The sequence below is a fragment of the Manacus vitellinus genome, unplaced genomic scaffold, assembly GCF_001715985.3.
Source record: "Manacus vitellinus isolate BGI_N305 unplaced genomic scaffold, ASM171598v3 scaffold_93_pilon, whole genome shotgun sequence".
Taxonomy (NCBI): domain Eukaryota; kingdom Metazoa; phylum Chordata; class Aves; order Passeriformes; family Pipridae; genus Manacus; species Manacus vitellinus.
In genome coordinates, this window is record NW_021940884.1 from 1,209,606 (window position 1) to 1,230,956 (window position 21,351).

General features: G+C 44.6%; 1 long non-coding RNA gene across 4 annotated transcripts in view; it reads right to left on the bottom strand.

Annotated features, from left to right (window-relative positions):
* The window catches only part of LOC108642034, a 46,344-nt gene extending 25,075 nt beyond the window's left edge, over nucleotides 1–21,269 (bottom strand). Inside the window, exons 1-2 of one of the 4 annotated variants that reach the window (XR_001922421.3) lie at nucleotides 21,120–21,269; nucleotides 1,227–1,363 (exon numbers count right to left, since the gene is read on the bottom strand). This is a non-coding gene — a long non-coding RNA (uncharacterized LOC108642034). Of the gene's footprint in view, nucleotides 1–1,226; nucleotides 1,364–2,172; nucleotides 2,283–3,979; nucleotides 4,103–6,168; nucleotides 6,201–21,119 lie in introns of those variants that run through there. The other 3 variants (XR_001922424.1, XR_001922423.1, XR_001922422.1) reach the window with 3 other exon arrangements.
* Between the last annotated feature and the right edge of the window lie 82 nt (nucleotides 21,270–21,351).

Below are 21,351 nucleotides of genomic sequence, written 5' to 3' on the forward strand. Positions count from 1 at the left end.
CGCACTGCACCCCTGTCACCAGCACCCTGTCACCTGACTACTGGAGACAACTGCCTACTATGCCCTGATGAAGTATTGTGTACAATGGAGCTCTAACAAGATCTTTTCCCTTCAAACAGTGTACAAATTAACAGTCAGCAGCATTTGAAAAATGGCCCTGATCCCTGTCCACACAGGGAGTTTGTTCCCAGTGCAAAGTGCCAGATTATGACAATGATACATACTTCAATTGGAGAAAACAAATGAATAACAACACCCTGACAGTACTGCTGTTCCTGAGTGCTTAGGAGCTAGGTAAAACTGACAGTGCAAGATAAATATGGCACTGAGATGAGATGTTGCAGTGCATGGCTGGTCAGGGGAATCTAGACTCACTGGCCTTTACAGATGGGTTAATTCTAAAGGCTGCATTTGATTCTGAGCGATAGTTGCTCTCTGAGCAAATAGGGAAGGCTCAATCTGTGGGAGGACTGAGCCACAGGCGGTAGTCCCATTTGTGAAGGAAGCATTGGGTGGTCCTAGAAACAAAGGATGTGAGTTTGCCTGTTGCTTCTGCATCCCCAAGTGTAGGCTGACCCCCCCTGCCCACCCCCAGAGGGTCCAGCCAAACACGGGTGGACAACTCGCCTGACAACACAGTGAGGAAAGTGGGACTGTCCCCAGCCAGAGGCATCCTCAGCACACACCAAATGTGCACTAGCTCATTTTCATAGCATAGGAATCATGAGGTGCCAGGGAAATTATTTGCTATCAGGCTGACAGAAGAAGGGCAGTGTGACCCCTGAATCGCATGTGGCTCTTTACCTGGAATGCTGTGGAGTCCAGATGTACTCAGGGGTTTCAATAGGCTCCAGAGTCACTCCTTGAGCACAACCCCCACCTGCTAGTTCAGTGCAGTGGACAGATACGACCACTGCTCCAGAAGGACTGCAATCATGATCTCAAGTAATCCTCACCCTGTCTTCTACAGGCTTTTCACAAACACCTGCTGATGGCTGAGGACAAAGAGAGGCCCCAAGTCAGCCAGCCCCCCATGTCTCACCAAGCACCAGGTGGGCTGTGTCCCTTAAGGAAGGCTTGGCCTGCTGTGGCAGGCAAGGATCACACATTCCTTGAGACAACACAGCTGCACTTTGTTTCCACTCTATTCCCTTCAGTATAAACGCAATCAAGGGCATATCTTGTCTGTCCTCAGAAGACATGGAGCAGGTCACATATACCTGTACCTCTTTCCAGCAGCAGAGATTTCAGATCGCGATAACCTCACAGTGCACAAGCCTGGTGAAATCATGGTTGCAGTGACGTCAGGATGATCTCCGAGCTTCTTACCCCAGGCACTCTCCTCCCCAGGAGGAGCCAGTTCCTGTAATTACAAAGTGGAGCCATATCAGAGGAAAACTAATCAGCTTGGTGGATGCCAAAAAATTAAATATTAATCTAACTATTGTGAACACAGAAATATTCATCTTCAGATATTTTCTGGCACAAGTGTCAAAATCAGAGTGGAACTAAGGCTTTATTCATTTTCCATTATCAACTTAAATAAAAACAGTCAGAAAAATGGGCAATGATGTGCAGAAACCACTCAGCAGAGATAATTACAGAGTAAGTTTAGGCAGCTAATCACTTCTAGAATATGCTTCAGATTCAGATAACTGACTGGCTTGTTTCCCTGCCTTGTTAAATCAGACAGACTCTCAGCTTTGCCTGATGAGGATGGGACTCCCAGAGTCAGCATCTTTAACTAACAATAGGGCTGTTTGGCAGGCACGGACACATCCCCACCAGCCAGCAGCAGGATGGGAAATGCTCTCCCTACATCAGGAGAGAAAGATGCAGCAGAAGCAATGGTGGAAGGCGGGGCAGGCAGCAGGCAGGGCAGGGATAGTGGGAGGAAGGCAGGGCAGAGCAAGGCAGCTCTGGCAGCAGAGGGACAGAGAGCCATAGGCAAAGACTCATCGAAAAACCAAGGAGCTGCTGCAGCAGCTGCAGCAGGATGGGAGGACAGCTGTGGGAAGACACAGCCTTGCAGGTGTCCATTCCCTGCAGGACAGCAGTTCTGGCCTTCGTGGCACTCAGGCTGAGGAGCTCCTGGGGCTGCCCAGGAGCAGCCCCTGCACAGCACTTGCACCCACCCTGCCCAGCAGCCATAGAGCAACTAACCATACTTACACCAACTGGACTCTCTTTCAGGGGAATCACTGCAGGCAAGAGGCAATTTTCCACAGCCCTCCTCAGGCATGTCAGGCCCAACCCTCCCAGCACTGCCAGTCCACGAGCTTTACACTCGTTTCAACAAGGGCCTGAGTGCTGCTGGCGGTCGTGGCAGTGGCAGGAAGGAGAGCTCCCGCTGGGTACGGGGCAGGTGCCGTGGCAGTGGCAGGAAGGAGAGCTCCCGCTGGGTACGAGGCAGGTGCTGCGGGTGCTGTTGGTGCACCGGGAACGGAGGGACACCCACCCAAGACAGAACACACCCGGCTGCAGTCTGGGTAATTTGCACTTGCCAGTGCCTCACCACCACAATTACCTTATCACGAATGGAAAAAACTCCCCTTTATAGTTCTAGTGGAACACCCTTATATTCTCAATCACCAATTTACATGGGCTTTTTCCTTGGAACTAAGGTAGGAATTATTTTTACAACAGCATTCATGCATTCATGTATATTCTCTCTTCTTCTTAATTATTAACTTTGCTGTAGTAAATAAAGGGTGTTTATGAATTCCATCAATCTCAACAAACCTTTTGCATTAAAGTACTGAACTAAAGTTCTTCTAATGAAGAAGCAGTATTCACTTTTGCTTTATTTAAAGGAATTAAATGATAAATATAGTCTTCTGGATGCTCTTGTGCAGTTTCTTAAATTGAAAAGCCTGCCAGAAATTATGCCTGACTTACTAGCTGCTTCATTATAACAGCCTAAAGGATAGGAATGGACTGGAATAAACTGGAAGTTTAAAGAGCCCGCAGGCCCTTCAGCAAGACAGAGGCTTTCAGAGGTGGCAGCAGCTCTGTTAGTTAACATGGTGCTCAGTATTCTGCTTTGCAATGTCTCTGTCAGGTTCTGTCCACCAAGCCAAACCCTTCAGCCGTGTCTCCGAACGCTGCTCCCGCAGGCTCTGCTCACAGCAGTGCTACAACTGCTTTGGAGGGAAATGTAGAAATTCCATATTTACTTCCCTCAGCACAGTCTGTGTCCAGCCTTTCTTTGGTCATACTGGTAGGCTTGTATTCTGTGGAATGCTGGGCTGCACAATTTCCTATCCTTAAGATCCCCACAAAGTAGAATGCACAAGGGAAGTGCCAGCCACTGGGTTTTTCAGTTTGGTCCCCAAGATTGGCCTCATCATTGAAAATTCATATTTCTAGTAACACACAAACTAAAGCAGTAGCTGTTCCCAAGGCATCTCTCCCAGCTATTTATAAATAGTATTGCTAAACAGGTATTGCCAGAGTTTCTTCTTCCAGCAGGCTTTCTTATTCTATCTAGTTTGACCCTGACAAGCAGTAGTTTTCCTGAAACAGGCATAGTCTCTTCTGTTTTCTAAATAATCAGCAATTTGTTGTTCATCTTGATTTAAGAAAGACATGCCCTTTGAGTATGTCCTGCTCTAAGATCCCAAGGGCTCAGCAAAGCCACTAACAGAAGCCAGTGAATTATTCCAGTTAAGCAACATAAACAACTCAAGCTTTTGTTGATTTAAACCAAAAATGACCATGCTCTCATTCTGAAAGAAACTGTGGTATTAGAAAGCATAGGTTTGACAAGACAAGCTAAAACCTACAGTCTTCATATTCCAGTAGGCCTATGCCATATTAATTATTTATCAAGATGTTTTCTTAAAGTAGTGTCTTTGTGCCTTTAATTTTCAATTCCCTTAATGCTAGGAGGATCTCTGCTGGCAACACATCAATTATTAATAGAGTTAAAACAATATTTGTTTTCCCCCAAATACATTTTTGAATGCTGTCCTCATACCAGTTAGGTTTTTCTGAAACTTTAATGAGGATCTCTGATTTCTTCCAGATTCATGGCTGAGACACAAGCTTGGCTGGGCCTTTGATTTGGCTGTCGGAGCACATGTGGCATCACATCCTCACACTGCTCGTCCCACTGGGGCTGGGGGAGTGATCAAGCAAAACAGCTGTGATGAGGCAGGAGAAACAGCAGCACATCTGTAATTGGGAATTTCAGTTGCTGAGTTCAGAGGTTCTGTTATTCTAGTGACTGTTCTGCATTTTTTTATTTCAGTAGCTGTCCCCAGGCTCAGCAGAGAGAGCCTGTGCTTCGCTCTGCTTGGAATACTTTTCTCCTAGCAAAGAAAACAACAGTGCAGTTCCTTTAATCTATGAGAGACCCATTTCAATTCAGCAAAAGGATACTTGAAACATCATGGGTTTAAGAATTTTATGCAATCTCAGCCACTTCTCTCTCTGTCAGGGAGCATATAAAAAATTAAAACCCCAAATACTTCTTATTGCTTTTCTAGGCCCTAATTACAAATACATTTTCACAAGGAGGAGTCAACTTAAGCCTAATATTGTTCAAAATCTCATCACTTCAATACAGTCTTCACTTGATGTGGATTGGTAATTGGAGCTGTGGAATCAATTTTTCCCATACTTGAAACACCCAAATGAGTATGAAATGTGTTGCATTTGTTCCATGCACGTCTACAGTTCTGCATTTTGCTTGGAGTGGAATGATCATTCTGATGTATTTTTTATAACAGAGCAATGTTTCCTCAGACTTTGATGTTTCACGTACGGAGCTATTATAACCATTTGCCATTTAGGTGCATGATCCATGGCTAATCTCCAAAGCTTTGATGCATGCAATAATTATTACTATTGATGTCACTGCACCATATTTAAAATGTGAATGTCTCATTGTAAGTCTACAGCTAGCACAAGAGGAAGGCAACCAGTCCACATCAGGACTGGAAATTCCCTGTTGGTAAATGTCTGAAAGAGTGTAAGGTGACATTCCAGAGTGAGGCACTGACTGTGCTGTGGGCAAGGGCTCCAAGAGCAGGAGGGTGATGTGATGTGATGTGATGTGTGTGCTAGTCTCTGCACTGAGAACAGCTATGGGAAATTGGGCACTGGGGTCTCCAGATGCCACATTCTGACAATCTGCTCTTGAAGTTTGACCTTGAACTCAGCCATATGGCATGTTTCAGGCAACTCCTGCACCTAGAGCTCTGAGTAATTTTATTTGTGCCCTGTGTCACAGGCTTCCCATGGGGTCACAGCCTCCTTCAGGTATCACCCTGCTCGGGCGTGGGCTCCTCCCTGGGGCTGCAGGTGGATCTCTGCACCCCTGTGGCCCTCCATGGGTTGCAGGGGCAGAGTTGCCTCACCACTGGCTTCACCAAGGAATCCCAGGGGAATCTCTGCTCCTGCACCTGGAGCAGCTCCTGCCCCTCCTTCTGCACTGCCCTGGGTGTTTGCAGAGCTGTTCCTCTCACATATTCTCACTCTGCTCTTCTCTGCCTGCAATTTTCTCCGAGCACTAACTTTTTTCTTTCTTAAATATGTTATCCCAGAGGCGTTGGAGACATCACTGCTGGGCTTGGCCTTGGCGAGCAGCGGGTCCATCCTAGAGACAGCTGGCATTGCCTCCACTGGGCACGGGGGAAGCTCCTGGCACTTTCTCACAGAAGTTACCCCTGTAGCCACGTCCTGCTACCAAAATCTGGACATGCAAACCCAATACAACAGTGTGCAATCATGTTCTCTGGCATAACACCAGTAACACATTAACCCTGGCTCTATGTGCCTGACATTTCCAGTGTCAATCTTGGCTTTCTACCTATTCAGACTTAATCTACAGGAAGTGGGATGAACAAGGCTTGCTCAGCACCTGTGGCACTCTCCCACTTAGTAGCAGCCCAGGTCTTACTGTTTAAAGCACACAGCAGGAGGAACAAATGAACAAGCCTCGCCAAGAGGGAAGCAGCTGAAATACCCACAATGAAAATTCAGTGTTAAAAATGCTCTGAAATTATTTTCATTCTTTTCAGGCTTACATTGAATATCATTATTTTTATTACTAAACATTTGACTTAATTTTTAAAACTGATTATAAAACTGAGAATAATGATGATATTGTGTTATCTCCCCCAAGGTGGGCATCAAAGGTAGAAAGTTGTGTATTTAACTCACGAGGCTACAGATGGGATGTAGGTACCCACACAGCTTCTGAAGTCCAAAATGGGACTCTGGAAACGATCCAGGTAACCCTGAACTCTAAAGGAGAGAGGAGAGAAAAGATTTCTGCTGTTGCTGCCCTGGTCACTCTGTCAACAAATCAATGAAAGAGCTCAATATCTACCATGAGAGCTTCAAATGCCGCATCATTTCGTCATCCTCAAGAAGTTATTAGGCAGCTTCCCTGCCCTTGATTTCAGTTCCAGAGAAAAAGAAACTTCTTCTAAACACTTTGACAACACATTGGCAGAATAGGTTCTGCATAAGATCATCATAACTCCTTATTTCTTGCCAGCCTACAGAGATGGTGGAAAATCTATGGAGAAGTGACTGTGCATCCTAGACAGCAACAACTACAGCCAGTGCTCAGTAAAGTCACAGAGAAAATGGAGAAGGATGAAATGCCATGCATGGAAAACTGCAGCTACCTTTTGTTACTACCTGAGGCTTTTCATTTTGCTGTGCAATCACTATTACGCATGCAGTGACTCCTAGCACTGTTAGACCACTGCCTTCTGTAGCCAAACACTGTACACATACACATACATGTTGTGTGTACCACCAGATATCCCACTGGATATATTTCTTCTGAAAATCAAAGAAGAAAACAGTAGCTTGTAGAGCAGAAAAGCAGAGCTTGTGATAGAGCAGCAGTGAGACCTTCACCACCTTACTGCGCCTGAGTGGTGCTTGTAAAACTGCCCCTGCATCATACCCCCAGACAGACTTCTCCTTATTTTTTCCCAGAGAGGCCAGAAAACATCTCAGGGCTAGGTTCCCAACAGCTCTCCTCAAGCAGGTCAGGAATGAGACATCAGTACCCTTTTTGTCTACTAAGCCCTCCCTCCTTTTCTGTCCAGGATCTTTTTGGCCAACTAACTACTTAGAAGAGAGTTACGTTCTGGGCAACTTCAGGAATAAGGAGCAGTTCCAACTTCTTGCAGCAAAGTACCAGAGTTGCTTATCATGTGGATACACAGAAAAAATACCTGTGTATTTCTTATATATACAGTATATAAATCATCCGTCATCATCCTCCCCAGAAAACTCATTATTATAATAGTCTAATCATTGTGATAACCAGTGGCATCACTCCTACTAACATTAATTCTGATTAGTTCATCTGGTATTAATTTGGATGTCACAATTATTTCCATGTGATTTTCCAGGCTTCTTGTGTGCTTAAGCTCATCCTGTTTTCTGCTTCAACGAAAAAGCTATTCCTTCATCACCTGTAAGACAGTCAGGCTCTGCAGTCCCAGGATTCGAACCTTACATTTCCCAGTATCTTCCTCTTAGTGAAAAATGTACTTCATACCCCACCACCGTGGAAGCTCCTTGGTGTAAGGGATCTGTGTTTTCATTCTGTTATTTTGTGCACATTCCACAGAGCTGAGTTCAGCAACAGTGCTCAACAGGTAACAACCACCTGTTTACAATGCTGGAGTCACAAAGTGCATCCGATATGTAGAGTCAGTCTTTTAAAGGGAGGGTGGCGCTGGGGTTTCCTACACCTGCTCTTCCCCAGACAGTGGCAGTGGCGGTGCTCTCGGCACAACTGCTGCCGAGAGGCAAGTTCTCCTGTAGGAATAAGAGTAGGGATTACTCTACTCATCACAGAGCCAAGAGTTTTACTATCAATTCCTTCAGTGCTCTTTTACATTTCACTAGCTCTGCCTTAGATATGGCTGGAATGTAAAGCAGAACTCCAGGCAAGGAGCATCAGCTAACCTATGCTGCCCTCCTCAGGAGCCGAGCACAGCCTGCGCGGGGAATGAGGGGCTGCTTTGCATGAACAGGTGCATCAAGAACCTCATTTTGACAAAGATAAAGAGCTTCTCAAAAGGAAGGGCCTTTTCTGTGACACAAAAAGAACTCGTCTTCAGCTGAGGCTCAAGGAAGAAGAATCAGTCTGTCTTTCAGGACAAACATGCACTCAAGAGATGCAAAGGGAGACAGAAGAGCAGAGCGGCAGTGGCAGCAGCTGCACCCACTGCATATATCTAGGGGAGCAAACAGCTGGACGGACATTAAGGGTAGCAAACCCATACTCCCTCCTTCGCATCCTAACGCAGTGGACAGGACACGCACAGGGACTCCCCAAGGGCACACCCATCACACTCACACCACAGTGAGCTCCCGGCTCGATCACAGTCACAAAATCAAAACACTGGCACTGTCCTATTGAGGTAGAGAACTTTGTAGCTCAGGAAGCAAAGCATCCAGAGACAAAGCAGTTGGTCCACCCAGTGACAGGAATATGTTTCCGAGAGCCAAAAGGGGCTTGTCCAGTCATAAACTCCTGAAGCAGTTGTGGAAAAGGGGCGAGTATCAAACAACAGGGAGATAGCAATCAAAATACAGACATCAATGGATCACCTGAAGTGGGAACAAGGAGGGTTTTAGTGTTACATCAGTATGGGGAAAAAACAGAAAGTAATTGAGAGAATTTCAACTAGTTATGTTTCATTAAAGAGCTAGAATTCAGCACAATGAGGCTGCATTTGAAAGGTGCTACTCCATCTGCAGAGGTCATGGTGTGCCAGGAATGCTGTTGCAGTAAAGGGCCTTTAGCTTCTTCCCATGGCACGAGAGGAAAAAGTTAGACCCATCATAACCAAAGCAGCTATCTGGAGGCAAGCTGTGGAGCATTTCAGAAATGGTGTGTTTATAGTCCAATGATATTTAATTCCTTTGCTCTCATCTGCCACCCAGGGACATCTTTGCACTTTGCTTTTATTTATCACCAAAGTCTATTCTCATTCCAGTCCACAGAGGCTGACAAATGATGTTTATTTGTCATTCCAGAGGATCATTACTTATGTTGAACCCATTTGTCCCTAACAGAGATGTAAGATGTAGTTCCCTAGGAATTCAGAGGTTATTTAAAGTTCTTTTCCAATATTCAATTTGCCTTTTATTTATTTAGGGAGCTATTTCAGCAGGAACCTTGCTGTTTAGAGGCACCCTGACTTGTTACCAGCACTGGCCTCAAAGGTGGCCAGAAGGTGGGACAGGCGGTAACATTACAGATTAAAGTAGTAATTACAACAAAGATTACAACATTAAATAAAAGCAAAAGTAGCAAAGGCAAGGAAGAAAGAGGAAACATAAACTGAAAAAATACACCGGTGCTTAGGATAATCACAGTGCAGGAAGAGGAGTGGGCTTCTGAGCAAGCACTTCCCAGCAAGACACCACTCACTTGAGTGTAGCTCTCTCCCCATGTGCTGTGATTGTGAGGCTGCCAGCCTGGCTGGCATGTCACCTCTCCAGAAGCCATCAACCAGGCCTGCTCTGCTGGCAGGATGGCTCTGGACCACTGTTCAGCAGAAGGGCCTGCCCAGCTGCAGCAGAGCATGGGGCTGGTCCCTCCCAGCAGCAGACCCGAGGTCCTGCCTCTGCCCGACTCCACTCTGCTGCAAACACACTGTGCAGCCCTGGGCAAGCCTGCTCACCTTCTCTTCAGTCAGAGGCGCTGGTGACAACGACACTTCTCACTATCTCACAAGAAACTGATAGATTTGGGACGGTCTGAAGCTGCTCTGAGCCTGCCTGATAGAAGAGACTGAACAGTCTTGCCAGCCGGCATTCGCAGCCTCCTCCCACACAGGTCGCAGCAGACGCAGCGAGGAAAGGGGCTGGGCTCGGGCAGGTACCAGGGGCTGAGCAGCGTCACTGCATGGAGCTCCTCGGGGAATAAGGCTCCTTGCGAGTAAGAACTAGCCAGGTCCCTATGCATAGCACCACGTTGCCAACCAGAAACTCTGTAGCACTTGCTTGGCAGCACCAAAACCCCTGCATTCTCCTTAACTGTAAGGGCTTTTTAATGAGCATTAAGAGAGTACGTCCATGCCCCAAACACAAGGCAGCTGCTAATTATTCCCACTGCTGTTAGTTTCCTCTGGTCTCGCTCTCTGATCATTTAATGGGAAGTAGATTATGAAATAATTGAATGTTGGAACCTGCAGAACCCCCACTCCAGCAGGGGATACACATTATTTACCCATAAAAAATATTCCAAGGGTTATTACCATGTAAACTGTGATTAATTAAATTCACAGGAGTTATTTCTGCGGCATGTAAATGGGAAGATTCCTGCAGAGGACAAGCTGGGGAGCTGGCTCCATCCTGACAGCAGCACAGCCATGCAGTGAGACAAAGCCCTGAACTCACCCCCATGACTTTTGTGCTATAAAGTGAGCAACTGAGTGTGCAAAGCAGTGGGCAAAGTGGAAACTGGAGCGAGCCTGCTTAACCAATCCAAATTTCCATCTAGAAAGGCCACAACCTCCCAACCATATGGGTTTCTCCGTCCTAGAGGCTGCCAGCCCCTTGCACGGGCATTAAGTGCATGGTCTTAGATCACCATCCACTGCACAGGAGCCTCCATAAACATTCTCAACTGATCATCTCAGAGAGAACTCAGAAGGATCCTAGATGCTGACTGAACCTCTTCTTCCCATTTCTTCCTCCACCCCAATCAATCAACAAAACATCACTGGATGAGGGCCTGACCTGCCTATCTGTGACATCCACACAACACGGCACTTGCCTCCCAACTTTAGACCTGACTTCCACTGCTGGCAATACTGCAACACTTCAACTGCAAGAATTAAACACACCACAGCCTAGGGTTGCAGTTATCTCTGATGAGCCAGAGGCAAATTTTAGAACTAAGTAAAGCCACAGTAAAAACTACTGGACCTAAGTGTAAAACTACTTCATACATAGCTTATATCCTAAAATGTGTCAAATTTAGGATAACATAGACATGTAAGAGCAGCCACATAACTTCAAATCTAAAGGCCATTTAGCTCGATATTCTGCTTCTGGCAACAGGCAGGAGAAGAATGTCTAGAGAAGAAGATGAGAAATAGAAAAGCATGTAGCAGCATGTCTCCAGCCTCCAGTAATGCACACACAGTTTGGAAAATTCCTGAGTCAGAATAGAGTGGGTCTTTGGCGTTTAATATTCACAGATGGATTTCACTTCCACAATTTTTGCTTTAATTTTCTGAAACTTTCAGCACCTACAACATCCTGACACAAGGAGTTCCACAGCTCCAGTATGCACAGTATGAATAAGCATGTCCCTTTTTTGTTTTGAGTTTGACATTTGTATTGTCAGGTCCTTCCTTCCACCACCAGCTCCTTCATTAACAATTATTCCTTTCTCATCCTTCCTATTCCACATTATTTTATACACATATATTCCAATTAATTGTCTCTTCTCCAAGGCAAAGCACTCCTCATAAAGAAGCCATTCCAGATCTTCTGTCATCTTCGTCTGTCTTGGCTAATATTTTCTAGTTCAATTCTTTGCTTTCTGAAGTGGGGAAACAGCACTGCATAGAGTATTCAAGGTGCACAACACTGGGAATTTAGGTAATGACATAATCCTGTTACCTGTTTTATACCTTCGCTAAGAACTCCTAACACATTATTTACCTTTATGACTCAGTGCTATGCCAGCTTTTCCATATAAGTATTTATTTCAATCCCAGATCTCATTCATTACTTAACAATCACCTCTGTACTCATGACTGTATACACAAAATTAGGATTATTCCTCCTTCTGCTCATCACTTTTTAGTTCTCTAGACTGGATTACAGCAGGTACGGCAAAAATCCCTCACTGATGAGCACCCTTTGTGGCAAACGAATCCACGAGAGACAGGTTTTGTCCAGGCAGAACTCACTTGTAACTGTATTACTCCATTTATATACAGAATAAGAGTCCAAGCTATCAAGCCAGGCCAGGTGTTTCTTATCTGCACACATACCAGACAGACACTCCCATGTCTGCCTTCAGCCACAAAGAACAATCACGCTTCAAGTGGCCTTCCAGCTTGACCTTGCGATTCTTTTCACACGCACACTAATCTTAGCTCACTCAGGACCACAATATTTTTGCTTTAATATTTTCTTCCTCTATCATCCAGGTAGCTGGTGTTGTCTTGTTTAGCTGCAATCAGGTCAGTCAGTCATAGCACAGGACAGCCTGGAGAGGTGCCCCACTCCTCTCTGCAGAGGTAGCAGGAAGGCCAGAGGTGGTGCAACGAGGGAAGGTGAGCACTTGCATCCCACTTGCACGATGGTGCTGCTCCTCTGAGGGCACAGGAAAGATCCCTGGCTCCAGGGTGCCAGCCTTCAGCTCTGCATTGGCAATGGGCTTTTCATCTGTGCCCACTTATACCTCCTGATATCCCTGCCACAGGGATTCCTAAAAGCAGCTTCAAACCCAGGTGTTTTGTTCCACACTGAGAACAGTGGCACAGGTGCAGCAGACATCAGAGTGAAACAGTGTGTGACTTGGGAGCCATTTGTCACAGAGTTTGTTTAGTTTCTCAGAGTGAAGATAACAGCAGAATACAGGATTCATCACTTTAAATTCTATACAGTGACAAACTAGCAAGTGCATTTAACAACCAAAATACACTTCACAGCCAGTAATGGATACTGTTAAAGTGTAACCTCATACTTGGATTATCAAAGGCAGAGTCTATCAATTTTTGTTTTTGTATTAAATTTGTTTTTTCCATCTGCTGAAAGTGGTTCTTTGTGATTTCACAGGGCATTACACTTTATGTCTCTCATTTGCTGCACCCAAAGGAATTTCATTCTGCTACATTAAAAAATACCTTGCTACACTAGCTAAGCTTTTAACTTTCCTGAATGCACTGTTCCGTGTCTATCTCCATCCCAGCGGTTACCTTCTTTGAATGTATAATTTATACATATATACATAAAAATATAGTGTAATTCACATGTCATACTGCCTTTGTCACAATGAGGATTTTGTCTCTGTCCCTTTGTGCCAAATCCATGGTCACCAGCCCAGCTTCTGCCACATGTGTCTGAAAGGGACATGCCTGATCTCCAAAGCGCACACGGATCTGTAGCTTTTGCTTTCCTCTGCAGTACACACAGCTGGAGAAAGGGGAAACTACATTGCAGCTCCTTTTGCTGGGGATATCCCACAATGCACACTGCACACACAGACAGTGCCTTCGCTCCTGAGTCTCACTGTTTCATTTTACGGTAAAGTACGGGCCATTCCAGCTGGGTATTCCCATGCCAAAGCATGACTACTTCTTAGCAGAGGATCACTCCAGTCATGTCACCATGACTACCATCTACTATAAGTGCCATCACAAAACCCACTTCCAAGTAAGTGCATCTTCTATCCTTCCTTAAAAACCATGCCAACCAAACATCTGCAACTTTGCCTCAGCAGTAAGCCTGGTTTCCAATTTGTCCCAGGGTCTCATTGCCCCTGGCTCCCTGCATGCTTGCCCTTCCTATTATTTTCACTATACTGCATCAGGTCAGATCTTGATATGTATTATGAAGGATTTTGCTATAAATTAAGTTTGGGAGAGGTTTAGTATATTGCTGAATCTAAGCTTCCTACTAGATCTTTCCCAGCAGCACTGTTGCTTTACAAAGCTGCTAAAAGGAGCTGATGGTAGCTTGGCAGGTGACTTGAACCTGCTGTGCAGCACACATTGGCAAAAATATCTGCTCTAGGTGAACCTGCTTTAGCAGGGTGTTGAACTAGATGATCTGCAGAGGCCCCTTCCAACCTCAGCCATCCTGGGATTCTGTGAAAAGCAAAAAGGGTCTAGGTCCTGCACCACCTTTTCAGAGCAGCAGTGTTGTCCGCAGTTCCCAAACACAAGCTATGTGTAAAGCATGGCTGGGTGACTTCTTGGGAAATGTAGCCCACTCCCACAGTGATGTGTGTTACATTCATTTTAAAATCATTATGGAGAGAACTTCCAGGACAGAGGAAGCTGCAGAGCATTTTCACGGAGTGTTACAACGTGAAGGGATGCAGAGCACATGCTGCTTCCTTTATCCTCACTGCAATGACCCTGAAAGTTCTCTTCCCCAAGAGCTCCACCCTGCTTGAACTGAAGAGCTGCTCACAAACCAAGGGAGGACATTCCTTCTCAGAATGCAGATGAAAATACACCCATTTCAACTAAGTCTCCTCACCATGGCAAGTCACTGCTCCTTTCCAGAGCACAGTGGGAGCATGGCCTGATGTTGCAGGATGCCAAGACCTCCCGCCCTGGCCAGACTCCCTACATGCTCTGCGAGGAGCTTTGCTACCACTGGCACCAGGCAAGGTGGGTATGCAGCTGCTCAAGAAAAGTCAAACCCAGAATTCCACTCTATGTCAAGTGCAACATCCTGGAACAAGTCAGGAGGAGCCAGCAGAGCAGCAGGGGCTTCTGCCACTGCAGCAAGTGCACATGTACCATCCATCCACCTGCATGGGAAAGCAAAACCCCTCTCCAGTCCAAGGAGGGCAGAGACCAAGATTCACAAGAGCCCCTGATTCCTGCTGGGCACACGGAGCAACACAGTGCCACTTTCGATTTTCTGCAACAATTCAAGCAGGGAGACCAAGCTACATAGCACAGAGAGACGCTGGGCATTGCAGACAAAACTGAGACATCTGAGCTTGATGTGTTTCTCTCCTGCATTTCCTTACAACCTCCAATATTATAGTGACGCACAACACCAGAGAATATAATTGCTGTAGTGATTACTTACAGCCATTACATTAAGCTTTAAAATGCTCCTTTCAAATTGAACAATGTTTTTTCAAAGTCAACAGCTGGTTCACAGCTTGAAAGCAACAGTTAAGATAAATTAAATAAAAAGGGTAATAAAATCACAGACTAAATTTAATTTTTGAAGCCCATGCAAACTCCAACAAAGACTTTACAATATCTTTTAAAAACATACACAGAAACAAAAGGCAATACAACTAGCAATTATTCTGTGGTCATTAATAAGAATGTGATGTATGAACACAAATAACTGTGTACATTTCTAGATATACTTAAAACAGAGCACAAAACAAATTCATGCAGTATTTATAGCCCTAGTCCAGGGGATAAATCAAACAGAAGTTTCAAATGAGATTTTTAAATCTTGGGAGGAAGAAAAAAAAATGTTTACATATATGTATATGTATATATATACACACACATATATAATCTTCCTCTTAAGGTACACACATGTACATAAAGTGTGGTTAATGAAAATGACACATTTCTACCCTTAGGATAAAAAGGGGATCTGGTGTGTGCTCAAGATCAGTACAATGCCAGGACCCTGCATCAGCTCTTGAAATGCACTATTGGAACAACAGGCAAGGCTTACATTTCCAGAGTGTACAGCATCAGCTAAATGCTAAAAGACTTTTCTCTGGCCTGGCCCTCTGTTTGCCATTGGGAGAACACTGTTCACAATTCCAATGGCCTCTGCCTGGCTGGCAGTGAAGTGCCAAAGCTACACATCCATTCGGAAGAGGCAGAGAAACAGAAAGGACCAATGCCCTGGCTTCCTTCCACACTCCTGTCAGGAAGCTTTCTACCTGCAGCAGTGTTCCAAACAGGCCAAGTATAAGCCAGCCATCTCTGAGCCTCAGACCTTCGGGCTGCCGAAGAGTTGTTTGACATTTTACATCCTATGGCACTCAAATAAGAAAATGATGCAAGTATCAGGAATCCACATTCCACCTTCTTCATCACAGCTGGGCTTTTTTGCCGTATGAGAAAGGCTGTTCTTCATAAATGCTCATCAGCAAAAAGAAATATCCCATATCAGTTTTCCTAGTAAATCTTTCCAGTAGGCTGATAGATCTGATGTCACAGTTTTACAGCACATGTGTAGGTAACATGGGTATGAGACAGGTATTTTGAAGCAGACAGGTATATTCTCCCAGTGACACACCATTTCCCTTCCTTCCTCCCTCTCGGTTTGTCCCTTGCAAACACAACAGGGACCATGACAGAAAGAAGAGATTAGCCAACCACTTGCTCTAGGAACCTCTAGGACTATGTACTATGAATGTTGCTCTCTTAGATTCTTAAGCACTTTAGATTTGTATGTAAATTAGGTCTGTGAATTACTGCTGTGCTATAGTAAATTCTATATGAATCTTTTGTTAAATTGTTTAACTTAAGCTGTCAATTAAGTGGTTTTAAGTTTAAGTGCTGTTAAAACTTTAGGCCTAAACTGTTTGTCAAGTCCAGGCTCAGTATAGCAAGGAACTTGTGATTCACCAGGAGGGTCTTCCTTATTCCTTTTTATCCTTATCCTTTCCTACCTTTGCCCTTCACTCCCTCCCCCTGCTCCAGCCTCCACATAGATAATTTTTGAGTTGATGATGGTTTTAGACTGATTGATTTTAGATTTTAGTTTGCTTTTTCTCTGTGTGCTTTAATAAAGTAGTAGAGTTAACCTTGCCAAACTTTGTCGTGCTTTCACTTTTATATTAAACATGCTTTTGCCAATACCTTTGCCAGTGATTCAAGTGACCTCAAAACACTCATTCATGAGAGTTGTAAAGATTTTGTGTTTCCTTTAATGTCGAAGGAGCTGTCTGAACGATTGCAAATATAAAGGAAATCTGCAAATCTGAAGGAGATTCAAGTTGATAAAAGAAAAGAAAAAGGAAAAAACTATTTTTAAAATAGTCTTACACAATTTCCATCCCACAAAGGTAACTAAGGCTACATGTGTAAGCAATACTGACTGTCTCAGTTGCACCTCAGCACTGACACATATGTCACAGATGGATGTTACATAATGTGTTTGTAAAATAGGCATTTTCCAGTGATTTCTGAAAGTAGAACTGGATGTGCTGATGTAGCTTGCTCCAGAAAGAACACTGTGTGTCCTATACCCACTGCAATGAGAATTCCAAAGTGCCATGCAAAATGTCACCTTATCTCACTTAAAGTTATTTCATCTAGTAATATCAGAGAAATTACAACAATATGTTGTTCTACATTAAAGTACATGACAGCGTTATCTGTGAGACCTGGCAGCTGCCACTTTTGGCCGAGCAGATGGCAGTGATAGAAACACAATGCAGGGAACAGGTTGTTAAAGACAGATCCGTCATTACACTGTCACTGCACAATTACACTCAGCTCCAAGATACCATCAAAATGCATGGCTGTGTCACTCTCAAGCAGGAAGATCTTGCTTATGTGAGGAAAATTATGTATAACAATTAATTCTGTACATATTATTAATCAGATTCATTCATCTCCTGTTCAGAGGAGCAGAAAAAGCATCCAGGAAAGACATCCAAAGTCTTTAAAGTCTTATGTGTTTGCACTTCTGTTCTTGCAGAAGGGAGACAACCATTCATCTCCTGTAAAGGAAAATCAGAGCCAGCCATCGCTTTCATAGCAGTAGTCAATTTATATTCCCATTTAAGGGCCAGAGGGCATGTTAGCTCCCATTTTCACTTTTTTAGCTTTTTTTTGCAGGGTGGGGTGGTGGGGCATAGGGGAGATATTAAATGAGTATATTGCTCATGGAACGTACCAGCCAACCAGTCCTGGAAGCAGAAACAGGCTAAGGCACAGGTGGCAGGGCAGCAGCAGCACCAGCCTGTTCCCTCTCCATCCCTGCCCGTGGCCACTGCCAACACTGACAGGCACTTCTCTGCTGCTGCGATGACCAGTGAAGGCATACACCCAGGCATTCAGAAAGCCCAGGAAACAAGGAAACAGACCACCTCCCCTGTTCCAGAATCACAGAATGGTTCAGGTTGGAAGGGACCACAAGTGGATCCTCTGGTCCAACCTCCCTGCTCAAGCAAGGTCATCCTAGAGCACGTGGCACGGGATTGTGTCCCAGCAGTTCTGGAATATCTCTAGTGAGGGACACTCCACACCCTCTCTGTGCAGCCTGTTCAGTGCATGGTCACTGCGCAGGAAAGAAGTTCTTCCTAATGCTCAGGTGGGACTTCCTGTGCATCAGTTTGTGCCCACTGTCTCTCATCCTATTGTTGGGCACCACTGAGAAGAGCCTGACTCCATCTTCTTGGCATCCTCCCTTTAGGGAGCGTGTTAATTCCAAAGTGCCAGGTTGCCAAAAGGGACATGGCATTCCTGAAGAGCTGAGCAGCATCCTGAAGCCCTGAGGAGAAAGAATACCTTCGGTGTTACTGCTTGCTCCTGCAGTGAGTGTCCAAGAAATGACTCAGTGTAAGTACAGACCTTATAAGGGTAGCGGGGAGGACCTGGTCACAGCACACCTGGGACGTGAGACAATCTATCAGAGAGGCCACTGAAGAAGCCCCCAGAGAGCTGCTGTGCCTGTGCACTGCTGACACTCAACGAGCAAGCAGAGACGCTGGAACCAGACCCAGGGTGCTCGGGATTGCTGGACGTGATGTGGCACTGGAGACAGTTTCATCTTCAATAAAAACTCCAGACAAGGCAACCCATCTGACACACTTTTGCCCATAAGCAGCGCAAGCAATTTACACATCCTGACTTGGGTTTATATATTTGGGGCATCTGCTTAGTTTTTATTACTTCTGGCCTCAGCTCTCACATTCCTTCACAGATCAAATAACTGCTTTCCCTATTTGCTAATTCCAGCAGCTGGTTATTACTCACCAGACTCCTGCTATACTCGCCTGGGGAAGAATCATAAATAAATGTGTAAGAGCAAGCAGATGCTGTCATTTTAAAAACCGATCCACCTAGTAAAAACGTTCTTCTTTGGACTCAAGTGGTGAATCACTGAGCATGCGTCTTGATGTCATTTTAATAAAATCCAAAACCAATCAAAGGACTTTGTTCATTCATTCCAATTAGTAAATGAGGAAAGAGTGCTATAAAGGAGAATATTGCTACAAATAAGAAATTACATTCTGAACAGGCCAAACACCTATTCTTTCCAATGAAGACAAAGGTAAGATAAGACACAGAGCATTTTTTTTAAAATATCTGGTAAAACTAATCACTTTTCCACCACTGGCAGACAAGGTAACATCAACAAGGTAACATCAGCTGTGGGTCCTGGAATCTATGACTGTAAACAGAAGAGAGAAATACAGATGGTTTATCAGACTTTATTATCTCCCTTAATTGTGTGCCTGTTTGTTTGGGGTTTTTTTAATAGGTAATTTCTTTCTGCATGTCAGTGCTAGGAGGAAGTGAGCTGCCTGGAGCATATTTTAAAAAAACCCAGAATATAAGAGAGAAGGAAAAGTGCTCTGCTGACTAAAACCCAGGAAGCAGCAGAGAAAACCTTGGCACCAACTTTTCTTCTGTGTTTTAAAAGGGACATCTTTCTGCAAGGTAAGGCAATTTGGCTTCCACAATCTTAAAAAAAATTACTTTTGATGAAAATAGCACAAGCTTCAGTGATGGTGGCATAATCCACAGAACTCTTTTATGTCAATTCCTGCAGGTTAGTGAGATGACAATAATCTTTGTTCCTTGGCAGCAGGAATTAAATTCTCTCTTGTTGACTTAAAATGGAAATGTCTAGCACTGAAATCATCCACTTCGTTGGTCAGACAGCTGACACAAAATCTCTGCAGTAGTTTACAGGTATTTCAAAACTAGCACCTATTACTGTGAGGTTAACTGCTCTGAGAGTAAAACTTCCCAATTCAGCATTTGCAAATCTGTTGGGTTTTTTCCCAATAATTTCAACCAAGTTGCTACAATGCAACTTTATGAGCTTTTAGAGGATTTTCCTCCTGAAGGCCAAACGCAATACAAGACTCAATATACACCTTAAGACCAGTCTTCATTAGCTCAGTAGATATACAGCCCTTTCAAGACTATTGATGCTGTGTCAACATTCAAACCATTGTACCAAAATCTGACTGACTAGAAATAATTGTCTTCCAGTGTATGCTCAAAGAGAAACACTAAGCCTCCCTGAATACCCAAAACCTAAAATCTACTCCCATTTGGTTCTTCACCTACAGTAAAACTGATAAAGCTCATCGTGGCCTCAATGCCTCACCACTGTACTGGAGATTACATGTTCAGAACTTGGTGTTATTTTAAATACCAGAAAGAAAATCCTAATCTTCAAAGCACAAGTTGTGAAAATATAACTAACATTTAAACTACTAGGAAAATTATTATTTGATGAGAATTGTATCAACCAACTTAAATACAAATAAAAGTTAATATAAATTGCAATAAAAACTGGACAGTCCATAAGCACAAGAATAGAACACTTGCTACCATCATAAGTTACAAATACTGAACACAGGGTCTAACAAATTCTCCTTGCCAGTTACATACTTTCTCCTGCAGTAGCATATATTAACATTTAGTAGTCAAGGAAGAGAAAATTCTGAATGAAGGTGCTAAAATCACACTGTCACAGGAGGAACTTATGGTGCCAAGAGAAAGGCAGTCAGAAGACAGGGAATAGATGGACCAGCATGATAAGCAATGCACAAGTCTGAAGTGTGAGAGCAGAAGTGATCCTTCTGAGGGAACAGCTGGGGAGAGCTGCTAGCAGCAGCAGCAGGAGGACTCACTCCATTTTTAATTTTTTTTTTTTTTTTTGAAAGCACTAGTGACTAAGCATGGACAAAGAAGAGTGAGAGTCTCAGTAAAAAAAGTGATGATTTTAACTTTCTCTGTAAATGTACGATTTTGCATCAGGTCTGAAGATTTCAAGCCTGGCCAAGTAACACTTTTTCATGAGCTACAAATTCCTCATTTGTTGTTATGATGATTTAGACTTTGGTTCACCATGTTAAGACATTCCTCAGTTGCTGAATTTTAAGGAAAATACTTTTTGGTTTTGCAGTCAAGTTTTAAGTCCTGAGAACATGTCAGGGCACATTACCAAAGCAAGCTGTGGCTGAATGATGCCGTGCCCAGTGCGTTAGAAGACTGAGGTGCATACTCCATGCAGAAAGCACGTCTTAAGAGCACATTAACACCGAGCAGCTGAGCCAGCGAGAGGACACGGGCTCGGGGCCGCGCTGGGCTCCGCTCGGGCCCCCCGAGCACACGCGGGGTCCCGAGCGGGGACGTTTCTTTCCAGCACAAAAGGCCAGCAGGGAACAGCGCATCTCCCCGTCCTCCAGCACTCACCCCCTGCTTCCAGAGCGCGGGCGGCCACCTCCTCACCAGAGAACGGGACCTTCCCCGAGTCTGTGCGCTCCCCTTTACTGCGAACGGCGACGTCGATCCCAGTCACTAAATTCCAGCGGGCTCGCTGGTCAAAGGGCGCGCAGTGACACTGCCGAGACTGAGTTCGGCAGGTACGAGACGAGAAGCGACGGCCGCCCAGCGGGCGGGAGCTCGGACCGCCGCGCCACCCAGG